This window comes from Lepisosteus oculatus, chromosome 1 (assembly GCF_040954835.1).
Source record: "Lepisosteus oculatus isolate fLepOcu1 chromosome 1, fLepOcu1.hap2, whole genome shotgun sequence".
Lineage (NCBI taxonomy): Eukaryota > Metazoa > Chordata > Actinopteri > Semionotiformes > Lepisosteidae > Lepisosteus > Lepisosteus oculatus.
Window position 1 is genome coordinate 57,309,602 of NC_090696.1, and position 14,206 is coordinate 57,323,807.

Sequence of the window (14,206 nt, forward strand, 5' to 3'; positions counted from 1 at the left end):
GAGGCAAGAATCAATATCTGGTACGTGAATCTAAGAAACAGGCACTTCAATATAAATTGTCCCCATAAGAAGGACAGAAAAATGTTTTTACAAACCTTTTACTGTTTCCAATTCTCCATGGAATCCTAGGCAGAGAAGAAAATGGCTGTTTGCAGAGGAATAGAGTGTGCTATGATTGTGGACCTGACTGTAATGGCTAAGGATGAAGCAGATCAATACTTATCTTTTTCATTCCTAAGGTAATAACTTTCAATAGGAAAATCTATTTACTTTTACTTATCTTTATTTTATTTCATTTTACCATAAAGAAGTTCATTCCAGAGGGAGGGTTTAGATGGCAGTGGACACTTAACAAATCACAATTTTAGGGCTGAGGGACTGCTGGGCTTTGTTCACGTTTGCTTTTTGTTTTCTTTTGTATCTAGTTTCACAGAGCTTTTTAAGTTCTTATAGTAAAAGAGCATATTTAAAGTAAAAAAAAACTATTGGTAGAACTCCAGGAATTAATAAATTTTATGCACAGGGATTTAGTTATCTCATTATAGTTTTCAAATGACTGATTATTAAATCAAGCTCTCTAAATTAAAAAGCATTGCTATCTGTAGATCTGCAAATCCAGAATAAAACACAAATATTTCTGTTTAGGGAAACAATATGCCATATTTTATGGACCCCTTAAAATGTGTAAGACTGAGTGTAAATTGTAAAAATCCATCCTTGTTCATAAAATGAAATAAACACACATGCAATGTAGATTTGATTATTATATTTACAAACTATTAAATTCAATTTTTCAGCTGACCATCACATAATTGAAATCAATTGCATAGCTCATATTACAGTGCTTTAACATTTCATAAAGGAAAACTGAAATTTAAATGCAAATAAGTAATACACACTTTCTAGGTTTAAAAATGCATAATGTGATATGATCTTCGAAATGATTGCTTAGACAATTCAATTGTCATCCTGTATCAATTAGTCAGGACAAAAAACAACATCACCCAGAAATTCAATACAATGTTATACTAAAATTGGCTTTTCCTCCCACTGTTCCATTCACACATTGACACATTGCTGCACATTGGTAAAATATGCTGCATCGAAATATTTCCTCTTACTGCATAGTACATCATTACTTAAAGGAAAGAGAAATATACAATTAAATGGATAAGTAGGTTTAATATAACAATTTTAAATCTTAGAAAATTAAAACAAATTTTGGAATACCAATGTGAAACATTGAAATAAACAATGGAATATGACCTTCTGTAAAATGATAATTTTCACAGTAATGTGTAAAAGATGCACATTTTCACAATAATCACTACCCATAAACAAGCAAAAGGGTATCAAAAAAAGTTGTGCTCCTCAGAATGAATGTGCTTTAAATAAAACAATACATGTATAAATGAAGCCAAACATTCACAAGCTAATTTATTTGAGGACACAAGTTTGCATAACCTTTTCAAATAAGAATTGCAAAATTGTGCCAAATATTTTTTATTCACACAAAATGCCAATCAAGAGACTGTCATGACATGAAAATCAACAAACATACTAAGGTTTATTAAATTAACTAAGTCACATTGCTCACTTATTAAAAAGAACAGAAAAGGTTGTGCAAACATTTGTCCTCATCTACTTAATAAGATCACAGTGTGCTTAAGCACTGTACATTTGTAGCAGACAACTTCTTATACAGTTTTAATGATTTCCTGTACTTCAAAAGTTAATATGAACTGTTATTTCTGCTATTTCTTTATCTCTCCACAGAGGAAACATTTTAGGGGAATATAAGTCCTATCCATTTTTTAAGATCTAAAATACAGTACATAAACAAATTCTGTCAGTAAAGTAATATAATACATTTATCTGATTTGCTTTTTTCCATGATAATATTGTCTAAATAGGTTGGATTATTTTAGATACTTTATATACTTATAACAATTCATTCAGTTCATTTACAAGTGGAATATTATGTAAATGTCCTCGAGGTGTTTTAAGCAAAAATACGTAATTATCCTCCTTCATTAAAGGATTTCAGATTCAATCAGTCACATATTCCCTATCACTGTCAAACACATAATGATAATCATGGAAACAACATGTGATCAAATGTGCTACATGTATCCAGATAATGGTAAAAGTTTACTCCTATATTTCCCTTTCTTACTTTTCAGACCCATCTATGACTTTTCACTTCACATAGCACCTTCAGCACAGTTAACACTGGTGAGACACAGCTCTTCACACTACAGCTTGGGGGTAAACTCCTGGTAAGTAGCATGGGTTTCCCGCTCTGTTTCAAACCAATGATAACATAGTGGACTAAGGCCCATCCTTGGCACCAGTCAAATACTTATGAGCAACAGTTTGGAAATTCTCTGCCATACTTGACTAAAGACTGTGACTCTAGCTCGTAATATGTGTCAATATGTGAGCCATACAAATGAGGGCATTTCTTGGTTGAGCCCCTAAAAAGTTGTAGACAGTGATAAAACTATGAATATTCATCTCTGCTGAAAAGATGTTTTACCATTTAAATGATTATTGTTAAAAGGAAAAACTTTCAAAGACATGTTATAGCACGGTCCTTGCCATATATGTCTCCTAGAAAATGTCTTCAAACATTATTAGTTGAGCGGATAGTAAACAAGAACCAGGATTGAGTATCAGTGTGCAAAGTTTTCTCTATACGTAAAATGACTGTTGAGCTAAATCCTCTATATAGCTTTGTTGGCATAGTTTTTGGATAATTCCTGTTTTTTGTTTATCCGTTTCATTAACATTTATATGTACTGTATATAACTAAAAGAAGGAGTAATGGTCAAATTAAGTTCATGAAACAATTGTTCTTTCTCTGCATTTGATGCTGGTTTACCCTATCTTTGATTTTTGTCTTTTTTTCGGCATCATTTTCAGTCAATGTTAATAATACTGTTCCGCTATCTGTTTCAGAACTATTACTTACCAAGATAGCGTATTACATTATATTCAGGTAAAATTCCTAAGAACATGCGGAAACATTATGTATAAAATTATATACTGGCAGATAAAATATAGGATCAGTTTTGAAATTTTGGAGGTCTTTCTTTTGTGGAAACATTTTGAGGAATTTCTCATTTCCACTGTCCTTTAAAACATCAAAGAAAGCATTGAAGGCTAGGTTGAAAGAGGCCCTCATTTTTACATTTATACAAAGGTTTCTACTCAAAATTCCTTGAGATTGACATTTCTATTTCCGTTTAAGACAGAAAATGCCTGAGTAAACAAGACCTCTTTCACCAACTGAGTCTTCTGAATTCTGCACTGCACATTATCCCACAAAGATGCTTCCTTATTTCTGTCTCCTTGAATAAGCCTACTCTGAAATTAGTAAAGCGCCATTTCATACTTGCTTCTAGATTACATTTGTATTTCAGCTTTTACATTAAATGTCCATTTTTATGATGTTTACTAGGATCTCCTGCTGACTTTGAAATTTGCACTGATACTGTTCTACATTTCAGCAGAATGTTTCATGGATACTCCTTAGCAAGCTTTATGTTTTATATTTTCTGCTTGCCATGTTTAAAATGAAGGAAGGTCCATAATAACAATTATATAGCTGATCTACTCATAAGACCCTCCTCTCTTTCTGCCATGGTCTTATCATATATAGTAGGTATAATATGCTTATTCCAGTGATATCACCTCCACCTGTTCCCAGAGATGTACAAATCTCCTCTGTTATGTGGTTGGATTTCTGGGATACAGTACACAGTACTTGATTTGTGTCTGTGTTGATTGGCTATTCAGAGGTATGTTTGAGATGATGGTTCTAGCCCAAGGTCCAAAGCTCACAAATGCTTGTATAAACAAGCTTCATTTAGGGTTTTACCTGGTTTGATCACTGAAAAATATTATTTCCTATTCAAATCTTCATCCCTTGTATTATTTTTTACAATTTCTGCAGGCCCCTTCTCTAAAAGTGTCACTCAAAATACAAAACAAAACTGATGTGAAAAATGGTTTATCATGTGCTACTTACTTTCAACAATTCAATACAATCAGCACATTTTTTTATCTGATCATATCTTGTAGTTCAGCCCAATGTCATGATGGTTTTAAGATTTGCCATTAAAAATCACAAGACCTTCTTCACATATAACTTACCTCAATTAATTCGGCATTATTCTTCAAGAATCTTCAGGTTTCTTCAGGTTTTTATCTCAAGTGAGGCTCTTAATTTTATGATGGTATTTAATTAACTGTTTAATTTAGTCCAAAGCAGGTTGTATTGTCCAGAGACCTATGGAATCTGTTAGGGTGTCAGCTTTAAGTACCAGAGTCAGGGAACAGACTGCAAAAAATTTAATTCATTTACTTGCATAGAAGATTTGAAGAGGATGTGTTATTTATTTTTGTAGTTTCACAAAATGTACATTAGAGTACATGGGGAGGTCAGACTACATGGGAAGATTTAATCAAAAAGTGCCTTTATTTATCAGAATTTTAGCCACAGATATTCATCATCAATAGATATTGATAGTTGAATGCTGAACATAGTATGTTCTTGTGACAATAATAAGAATACTAATTGCTAAAGAAGTTGCTGGCTCTCTTCCTTGCTATTGTTTTATAGATAATTATGTTTGCTTTATTTACTGTACAATGCATGGTTGGAAATAGTGATGTGTTTTATTTTACTTGAAATTAACATAATGCATTTTTAATTGATGTAGTACTAATATAATTAATATTTCATACTTACAGTATGTAATATTTTATATTTTTATATTTACTTGGTCATATTTAGTGAGGACTCTAAATAAACAGTTCCAGAAACTGCTTTTCTGTGAAGAGTTTTGATGATATCTCTTGGTCTGTTTTTTCTGTGTTTGTTTTGCAGACATTTTTCAAGAAAGGCTAAACACACCTATATATGAAATTGCACACAATGTGATTTTTATAAAGAACACTACATCTTTTATTTTCCATAATTACATTTATCCATTTAGAATTCGATATACAATAGTAAATGTGGGGTCTAGTTATTAAGGAAACAGATATACAAACTGATCACTCTTTACTGTGCTCATAATTTTTATGTGTTTGCAATTATCCTAACAATTTATCTTTATAAGAAGTAATGGGGCTGTTCCAGAGATTAAGATAGGAACTGTAAAATGCTTTTTAGATAGCTCTACAGTAATTAAACTTTTAAGAAACATTTGGATAAGTGAAAAATGGAATACATTTTATAGCATTAACAAAGTAAACAAATTGAACTTGATCTCTTGATCACAAGAAAATATTTTAGAAATATGAGATCTATCGCATTTATATGTGAAAAGGAAAAATGCCTCATATTTCCATAATTCTGCATTTATGTGCAATTTGTACAAATACTTGTTGTTACTCAATGTAAGAAACTATTGCCATCATTTTGTACATTTCTCCATGTTAACCTTTACATTTGTATGAAATCTTAATAGAAGCTTAAGATGCAGAAAATATAATTAAATGTTTATAACAATAAACAATTAAAATACGGTTTGTTCCTGTAATCTATTCATAACGAATACCTTAGCATGACATAATAGTACACGTCATAAATAAAAAGGCTGCAAAGTCCAATTTCATATTTGAGACTCTGAAGTTTCAGCAAGTGTTATTATAGACTTCACAGTAGATATACAATTGTGGTTTTTGAAAAGGCCTTCACACAGAAAGTTCTGAGGCAGCGATTAAACTTTGCTTCATTTTCAGGGCTCCACACATGCATTTTTAATCAGTATTATATTTCACACAGATCTATCATCACTTGGGAGGGCAGCAATGCTAGTCTCACTTTAAATTATAACAGCTTTCCGAAAATGCCTAGTGAACTTTTTTCATGAACTTACTTCTTTCAGTTGTTTCATAACCAAAAATACCAAAACAAATGAAAGTCCTTGCATAACAGCTTTTGAAAAGAACAAAAAGGGTATCTGATCTTCTAAATAATAAATGTAAATACTTTTATTTTATTAGAAAAGTTTAAATTGTTTCCTGATATTTTAAAAACTACACTATTAGGATTCCCTTCTGAAAAGTCAATCTGCATACATTTTCTTACAACAAAACTAGATTCTATGTCTGCAGCAAATACAAAATTACACAAAGAAAACTAAAATCAAAAAGAATAAAAGAGAAAGTTAAATGCTCATGGGAAAACTGAAACAATATGTGTTCCATTGTTACCATTTTTAATACAATTTGACAAGATATAATTTAAAATGGGGGTTTACACATTTTAAGATGCAAAAACAGTGTAAGCAAAAACGACTCGAAGTTTCTTCAAACAAAGAAGATTGAGATAAGTACTAGTGAGGTATTATTCAAAACTTATCCTCACCTGTGTGTATCATGTGTATCATGTGCTGTCTTGCCAGTGATTTGAGTGTCTAGACTGGGAGTAGATCTAGCGTTACTGGGACGTGCCAAGAGTAATTCTTTAGCTTGCATTGTGAAACTCTGTGTTTTGTATAGACACAACAGAACAACAGGTGAAACTGCATGAAATGGAGGTCTTACAACGAAAGCCAGTATCTTTACAATGAAAGCTAGTATCTAAAGCTGGGGATTTGATCAGGACACATCTTTCATTTTTTGTTGTATTTTCCTTGTATCTCTGCCACTCCACCTCCCCAGAATGCAATCCCAAAGATGTAGGTGAGAGACTCAAGTAATGATGTCTTTGAAACCGGCATCTTAAAATAAACGCATCCCAACTGAGAGGAATGGAAGCCATTCAATGCAAATATGTACTGCAAACAGTATGTACTGCAGTAAATATGTACTGCAGTAAAACTCTTTTAAAAACTTGCACAGTTGGCAATTAAAGTTGCCATTATATATACTTTGCTACATTTATGGAAACTTCATCATAAGCTAAAGTAACTAGATCTATATATTGTCAGGCCAATGGTCATAAAAACACTTCAGGAGAAGTATTTGATATATGATATTACTGTACAATAACACAGCTGAGTGTGAAATAGTAGGAGCCTACCATAAAGACTGTTTCATGTTCAAAAATTTCCTTGAAAGGCTGCAACACATAATAATGCTAAAGTTTACTTACATATGCCATGCAGTTTGTGGTAATATTTCAGAGCTTTCACTGAAATCTGAGGACATCATCAACAATGATTACAAGCCTTCTGTAGAATAAACAGTGTGTTGTAATAACAGAATATTTACAGCTTGTTTTAATTGTTTTTGAAGGTGGGAAAAAATGTCATTCAAATACCGAACTTAATAATGCTTAATTTGTTTTTGACAGTTCATGTACAATGCATATTTGCATAGTTTCTTCTAATTTTTATTTGCACTTTTGACTATATTATGGTCCTATGTAAATTGCAATTAAAGTACTGTTTCTAGCCCTACTTACAAAAAAACATACTTTAACTGCTTAAAAAAGCATATTGGACACCAATAACTTTAAACCGTAAGATCCCTTTTTAATCATAATTCTGTTGTGTTAATTCTAGTGTTGCCTCTCTATTACTTAATAACAAATACATGATCCTTGCTCCATATGTGCAATAAATTATTTCTTCTCAACACAAACAATTACCAGGGAGAATTTTCACTAATGGAAATAAACCTTTCAGAGAGAGGTGGAAACCTATTCTCACTCACTTTCACCTACCCACATATAAATATCAGACTTCTTGCTTACTTGCTTGCATGTATCATTTTTGCATTTGGCATTTAGTCTCACTAGAGAGAGAACTTACTGTGTGCTACTCTCAGAGTCTCCTATTTTTCTTCCAATCACTTTTTAAGCAAACCAAATGCTTACACTATTTGAGTAAACCTCAAATCTCCAGCTGACTTGAATGTGTAACCAAACCAAAAGTAAAAAAAAATAATTGCTGCTTTGTCACAAACCTCTCAGAGTTTGGTATCACCAAGATGACCTCCATCTACCCCTGCACAGCTGCAGCAGTCATCTCGCAACTTTTCCAACAGCTGAATCCATCTCCAAATACATCATTTACAGCTTAGCCTCTCCTCTCCAACTTCTTTACGCATTGAAAACAACCTTCCCTTGCTTGTTTATCCCATGGTGTGCAAAGCTAGCAGTTTCTGCCTTGTTTCATTTTTGGGAGTTCAATTCCTATGAAGAACTGAGTCATAGCACAACTCTTGTGTCCTGCTTTGCTCTCCTATGTTTGGCTCAGTCAGCCACATACCTGCATCAATTGAATCATCCTGCACCTCTTCCCTTGTCAATAGGAGCCCTCCCAGTCACTGAAGCCTGCCTCCCTTGTCCTTACTTCCTCTGTTATATCCCTGTTCCACCATATTAACCTGGATGCCAACTGCAAGGCAATTTAATACTGTCTCTTGTTTCTGGAGCAACAATTAGTATTACTCCTGAAAAACTCTTACTTTTCACCAATATCAATTGCAATGTCTATTGGCTCCAATTTATTTACTGAAGAAAATAGCTTGAAACTCCTGGCCTCAGGAATAATATTTGATTCTCGTGTAACATTTTGTGAACAGTACCCTAACAACATCACCACAATTCTTTAAGGCTTCACTTGGAGCTGGAATCTATTCTTGTTCCTCAAGGAATCTCAATTGCTGCATTTAATCTCTTGAGTGCTGCTGCTTAGAGGTTAGTGCATTCTACAGCAAATTTAGATCCAAACCTCTTTAAGCACACTCACCATCTTTCATAGTTCGGATTCTTATAGGGTTCTTATTCATTCCCTTTTTTCAGCATTGCTCCAATGCTGTTCTCCAGAGTAATGTGTCCTGAATTTCTATATCTCTGGTAAATTTGTAAATTATATTAAAGCTTCCATTGAACATTTCACTTTCATGTTATGCATTTGATATGCTAACCACACCCTCTTCTATCATTCATTTTTATAATTTAAGAATTGTGCATCAACACTTTGGGATCTCTCTCATTTCTTGTGGGAGTTCCAACAGCCCTGTTGTTATCCTCAACCCAGCAAGTTACCCCAAAAAGCTCAATTTCAAATCAGATCTTTTCTCTGCCTTATTTAGGGCTTGAACAAACAATTGAACTTTAATTTACATTATAACATTAACAGAATTTCTTACTTTACTTACTTTACCTGAAATAATAAAATAATAATAAAACTGAACTTATTATAAAAAATATTCCAAACTACAGTATATCAGACCTTCTTAATATATATAAGATTAGTGGAATCTAGGCCGGTTCTCCAAAAATGCTTACATATCACTAATAGAGAATTCAAATATAAAAAATTGAACTTATTAATTAGCATTGTATAAAATCTCAATCATAGGTATGACATGATAACAAGATAAAATACATTCATTCATTATGTCTCCTTTTTAGATACAGTAACTGTACAGTAACTAATTAAACATCATTTGCATATTTAGCACATGGATTTGGAAGCAAAGTTATTCAACAAACCAAAATGAATCCTTAAATATTTAGAATTGTAGAATGTTGCAATGAGGCTGTCATCTTACCTGTTGTAAATGCATGAAAACATATGCTTTCTTCAAGCTGCTTGACTTCAACTGTACTTTAACACATCTAAATGTGTCTAAACCCAAAGAAATGTAAAGTTTTGCGAGTCACCTATATGAGATATCCACCTGCCTTTCCAACTCTTTTTATTGATCAAAATATCCTGGAAGTTTGTGTACAGTATGAGTTTTGGGGGTCATCATCCAGGATAATTTGAGATGGGATAACCAGGTGGATCATATGCTGATGTCATCTAATAGGAAGCTTTTTTGGTGTCTGTGACTCTGAATTGGTGTCTTTTTACAAAAGCTATGTATGCCCTGTGTTGGAATGTGCTGTTCCCGTTTGGCACTGCTCTCTGACTTATAATCAAACTAAAAAGCTGAAATGTGTACAGAAACAGGTTTGTAAAATCAGAATTGGTCAGAGGTATTCAGGATATCCGGACGCACTTTGTATTCTTGGATTATGTACTTTATCAGAGAGACGCACTTGGTTGTATATGGACTTTGCTAGAAAACTGATTAAATCTAACTTTAGGGACTGGCTACCCCATTTTAGGGAGGAGATTACTGGTTAACATACAGAGGAACTCAAGTAAATTGTTTATCCCAAGATTTTGGACAGAGAGATATAGGTGATCACCAACCCTATATGTATATTATTAAATGATAATGGATTGTAGACCTGGGTCTCTATACTGTATATGAGGTTAAGGCAATTGGATTTTATGTGTCTAGATATTTGTGTGTAGATCTTTTATAATTATTGTATTTAAAATTGAATGTGCATGGATGGTTTTATTGTAACAGCAATGTAATTCAGTGTTCTTAATGACTGGTGTTTTTAAGAACCTGTAAAAGTGCTGAAAAAACAAAACAAAAAAGCATGTAGTATCTTTATCCAAACTGATGCTTGAGCTTAGACAAGGGGCAACATTACTACCATCTACTTTAGGCAAAAAAAGTGAAATGACAGCCAACACCGTATGTTATAACTTTTAAAGTTATCTGAATTTTCGTTCCAGACATTGTTTTAATTTGAATCAAATCTGAACAGGACTGCATAAGTCAAATCGTGACCCCTAGGTTTAGTTAATGCCCACTAGTACTAGATCTACTTTACCCCTCTAACAGGTTCTTTACTTTACTCGCAAGCATCACTACATCCACAGACCAACACCAGGCATTAGTATTGTATAAATGTTCCTTGTATTAATTACAACATTTCTCATTGTCTATCTCCCCAAAAATAGAACCCATGACTCAAAGTATTTTCAAAAGACAACTCAATTGCCACAAATTCAACAGCATTGAGCATTTAGGTACTTACAGTAGGAAAGGTTACGACACATGTAAATATTTTTTTTCTATTTAGAACAAGTATATAAGATCACTTTATTGGCCATATACAATTTCTTGTATTATGAATTTGTCTTTTTGCATACCTCAACTTGCTCTTCATGAGACGCACAGAAACACAGACAGGGAGAGATGCTTGGGGTCAGAGCACAAGGTCAGCCATTTATTTTAATTTTTTATAGATACATTAGATCACTTTATTAAAATGTGTATCTATTAAAAGAGAAACCATTTCTCCTCAATAGTCCAAGTGGGGAAAAAGAAGCAACAACAGCAAAAAAAACAAACTTCTGAACAGTCTGATCTCTCCAGTCTCTGCAATTGCAGGGATGTAGAGAAAATTCTTCTACAGGCCCTACTTGTTCTGTTTCTGCTTTGTCTGTTCTCTCAGTACCAAGGCCTTTCCTTTTTTCCTTGCTGTCAGGAAATAAGAAGTCTGGCTGTCTTCAATAGAAATACCTATGAGAAACAGAGCACACTGTATCTGCCCAGGCCAAGGTTTTTATGTCTTTTTCAGCCAATTACACTCTGTGGGGGCTTGCTATTGTCTCAGCCAGAGACAGGTGTGTCCATTTCTGGCAGAAGCTCGGCGAAAAAGATATGGGTTGTTTGAGAACGATCAATATGCAGATTTCCAGCTGTCATGGAGCCCTATCCCTCTTTTGTTACTTTTCCCAAGCCCAAAGTCTGGCTCTCCACTGTCACACACCTATTGGTATTTGTGTTATGTCTGAGCAAACAGTGTGTTCTTCATTCCTTATTAGCGGTCTCTTTCCCCACTGTCTACATTTGAAGACTTTGATTAGAGGGAGGAAAGAGGCACATGGAGAAAGATAAACACACCTATACTGACAAAATCACTGATCACTATATGCAAACTCAATTAATCAAAGCCCATAAACCTTTTAACTTCTTCAAGTGTTGTCACTCTGGGACACTTATTCTTTCATGCTGTTTCTCCAATCTGCCTAAATATTTTGAATTATATTTGGAGGGTTGCTTCTGGCACTAATGTGTGCATTATTATTTCCACTCCTTTCCTCAGAATATTCTTGTTTGACTTAATTTTCTAAAGTTTTATGGGCATATTACAATTGCTGCAGTTGAAGGTATTTCTCTTTTAAATCATTCATCTCAGTAAGGTCATCTTGTGGTGGTCTGCTTTAGACACTTTTCTTTATTCCCCCAGTGAATGACAGATTTTTAAGACAGTGATAAATATCATTTTCCTTCCACCTATCCTCAAGATCCTCTATGGATATAGTTTTCAAGAGGAAATCTCCATTATCTTTTCTGGGCACTTTAAATACTGACACAGATTAACCTTTTTTAGCTGCAGTCATCCATTTCATCTTGCAGTAGCTCCATTTTCAAATTTGCTCAAAGTTGGATCTTTTAAAACAGGTTTCATATTGATTTCTAAATTAATCTGTGTAAAAACAAGTGATTTGCTCAGTTTATTTTAATTTATTTTTCCTGGCTGGCTCATCAGAATATATTGTATTTATAAAATCAAAAGGTGTATTCATTCCGGTGCACCACATTTATTCAGGTTTCTATAAACACAAAAAACTGACTTATTATTGGAGTAGTATTCTTCATCATAAGATGGCATTTGTTAGTGTCTCTGACACTCTAATGCTAGAATGAAATGCAGAGTTGCTTGATTCCCCTACAAGCAGAAATCTAAAATGGTGGTTGATACTGAAAGGTGTTACATTCAAGGGCTATGTTTTGAAGGTGTGTTGTTTAGTTACGTTACTTTACATTCCTTTTGGCAGTTACATTATGAAGATTTTGAGTTTCTGTCCTCTCCTTCTGCCTGCAGAGGCAATTCATCATTTGATTATTACAAGCGCCATTGTATCTGACAGGAGACCTATAGGAGGAATAGTGCATTTTTTCTCACAAATGTCTCTTTAAGCCTGTACACACCTGGAAGGTCAGAGGAGTTTTTATTTACCAAAACAAGGAGATCTGTTTTATTAATCCCAATCTACCCCAGTCGTGTTCTACCAGTTATGCACCACTGTTTAGGGAATCCTAGTCAAAGTTGGGAAAGATATGACTCAGACTTGATGTCTGGATTATTGAGCTCAAACTGCATTCTGAGTGAGCACCTTTGCTGGCTGAACCACTTGGGAGATTCTTTGATTTTTGCTAGAGTCTGTGATTTTAACAGAGCATTTTCAAGTCTTAATGTCAGCTTTTATTGAAATTCTGTCTTAAAGTCGAATTTATCAATCCAAACTTAAATCCTACAATGAACAAAAACACAGTATTGCAACAGTTATGATATTGTATTTTACACCTACAAACACCACTGTTAGTTACAAGGATAAAATATTTTACTCATTCATTTAATAATTTCATAATTTGATACTTATTTGGGTCTATATTCCAATCCAGTCTCACTTTAGAAGGGTAGGCACTGACATTTTCTTTTATCTCACTTGAACTATCCTCTTGTTCCAGTGCGCACTAACACTTTTGTTTATAATTTTCTCCCTTTCTGACGCCTCCCCTCCTTTCTAGAGACGGTCAAGAGGATATACAGTATATCACAGACTTCTTAGTGGTAACATAGGGTGTGCTGCTTAATTCTGTGGTAACTCTTGTAGGACCACCTGTGACAGATCCTCCTCTTTCCCCTCCCCCTAGCCTACAACAAGATCAGTATTAAGGTCAGTATATTTGTTTATTCCTTTCAGGCTTTAAGACTTGGTACCTAGTGGAGGACAAAGATGTCAATATTTCAGACCCTTTTGCAGGAATGTCCCCTCTATTCTGTAAGTTGTCACAAGCACTGTACAGGAAACACGGTACAGTATGTGACAATCCAGTAGAATAATCTTGCTGCAAGTATAGGACTTTAAGTTTATTCAAGAACAATAAGATACAGTACACAAAAATGGATACTAATAAAATGAAGACATTCGGCCAGTCTACAGTAGCTCATTTGGTAGTAGCTAATCTTTTTGATGATCTCCATTTTTAGAAAGAAACCAGGCTTCATATTCAATAAAATGCCTTTGTTGCTTCTCCTATACTTCTACTACCCTTTTTGTAAATGAGTGCCTTCTGGTCTCAGATTTACTGTAAATGCAATTTCACATAGTTTCCACTTGTGACCTTAGGTTCATATTTCACTTTTGATACAGAAGATGCCTATGGGCTTGATATTGTTGATGACTTTGAAGGTTTAAATACTTGGAATAAATCCCATCATGGTCTTCTGTGTTTAAGGCTAAAAAGGTTAAACTCTTTTAGCCTGTCACTGTACAACACTTACTTAAACCCAGGAATGTAACTGATTGATCTT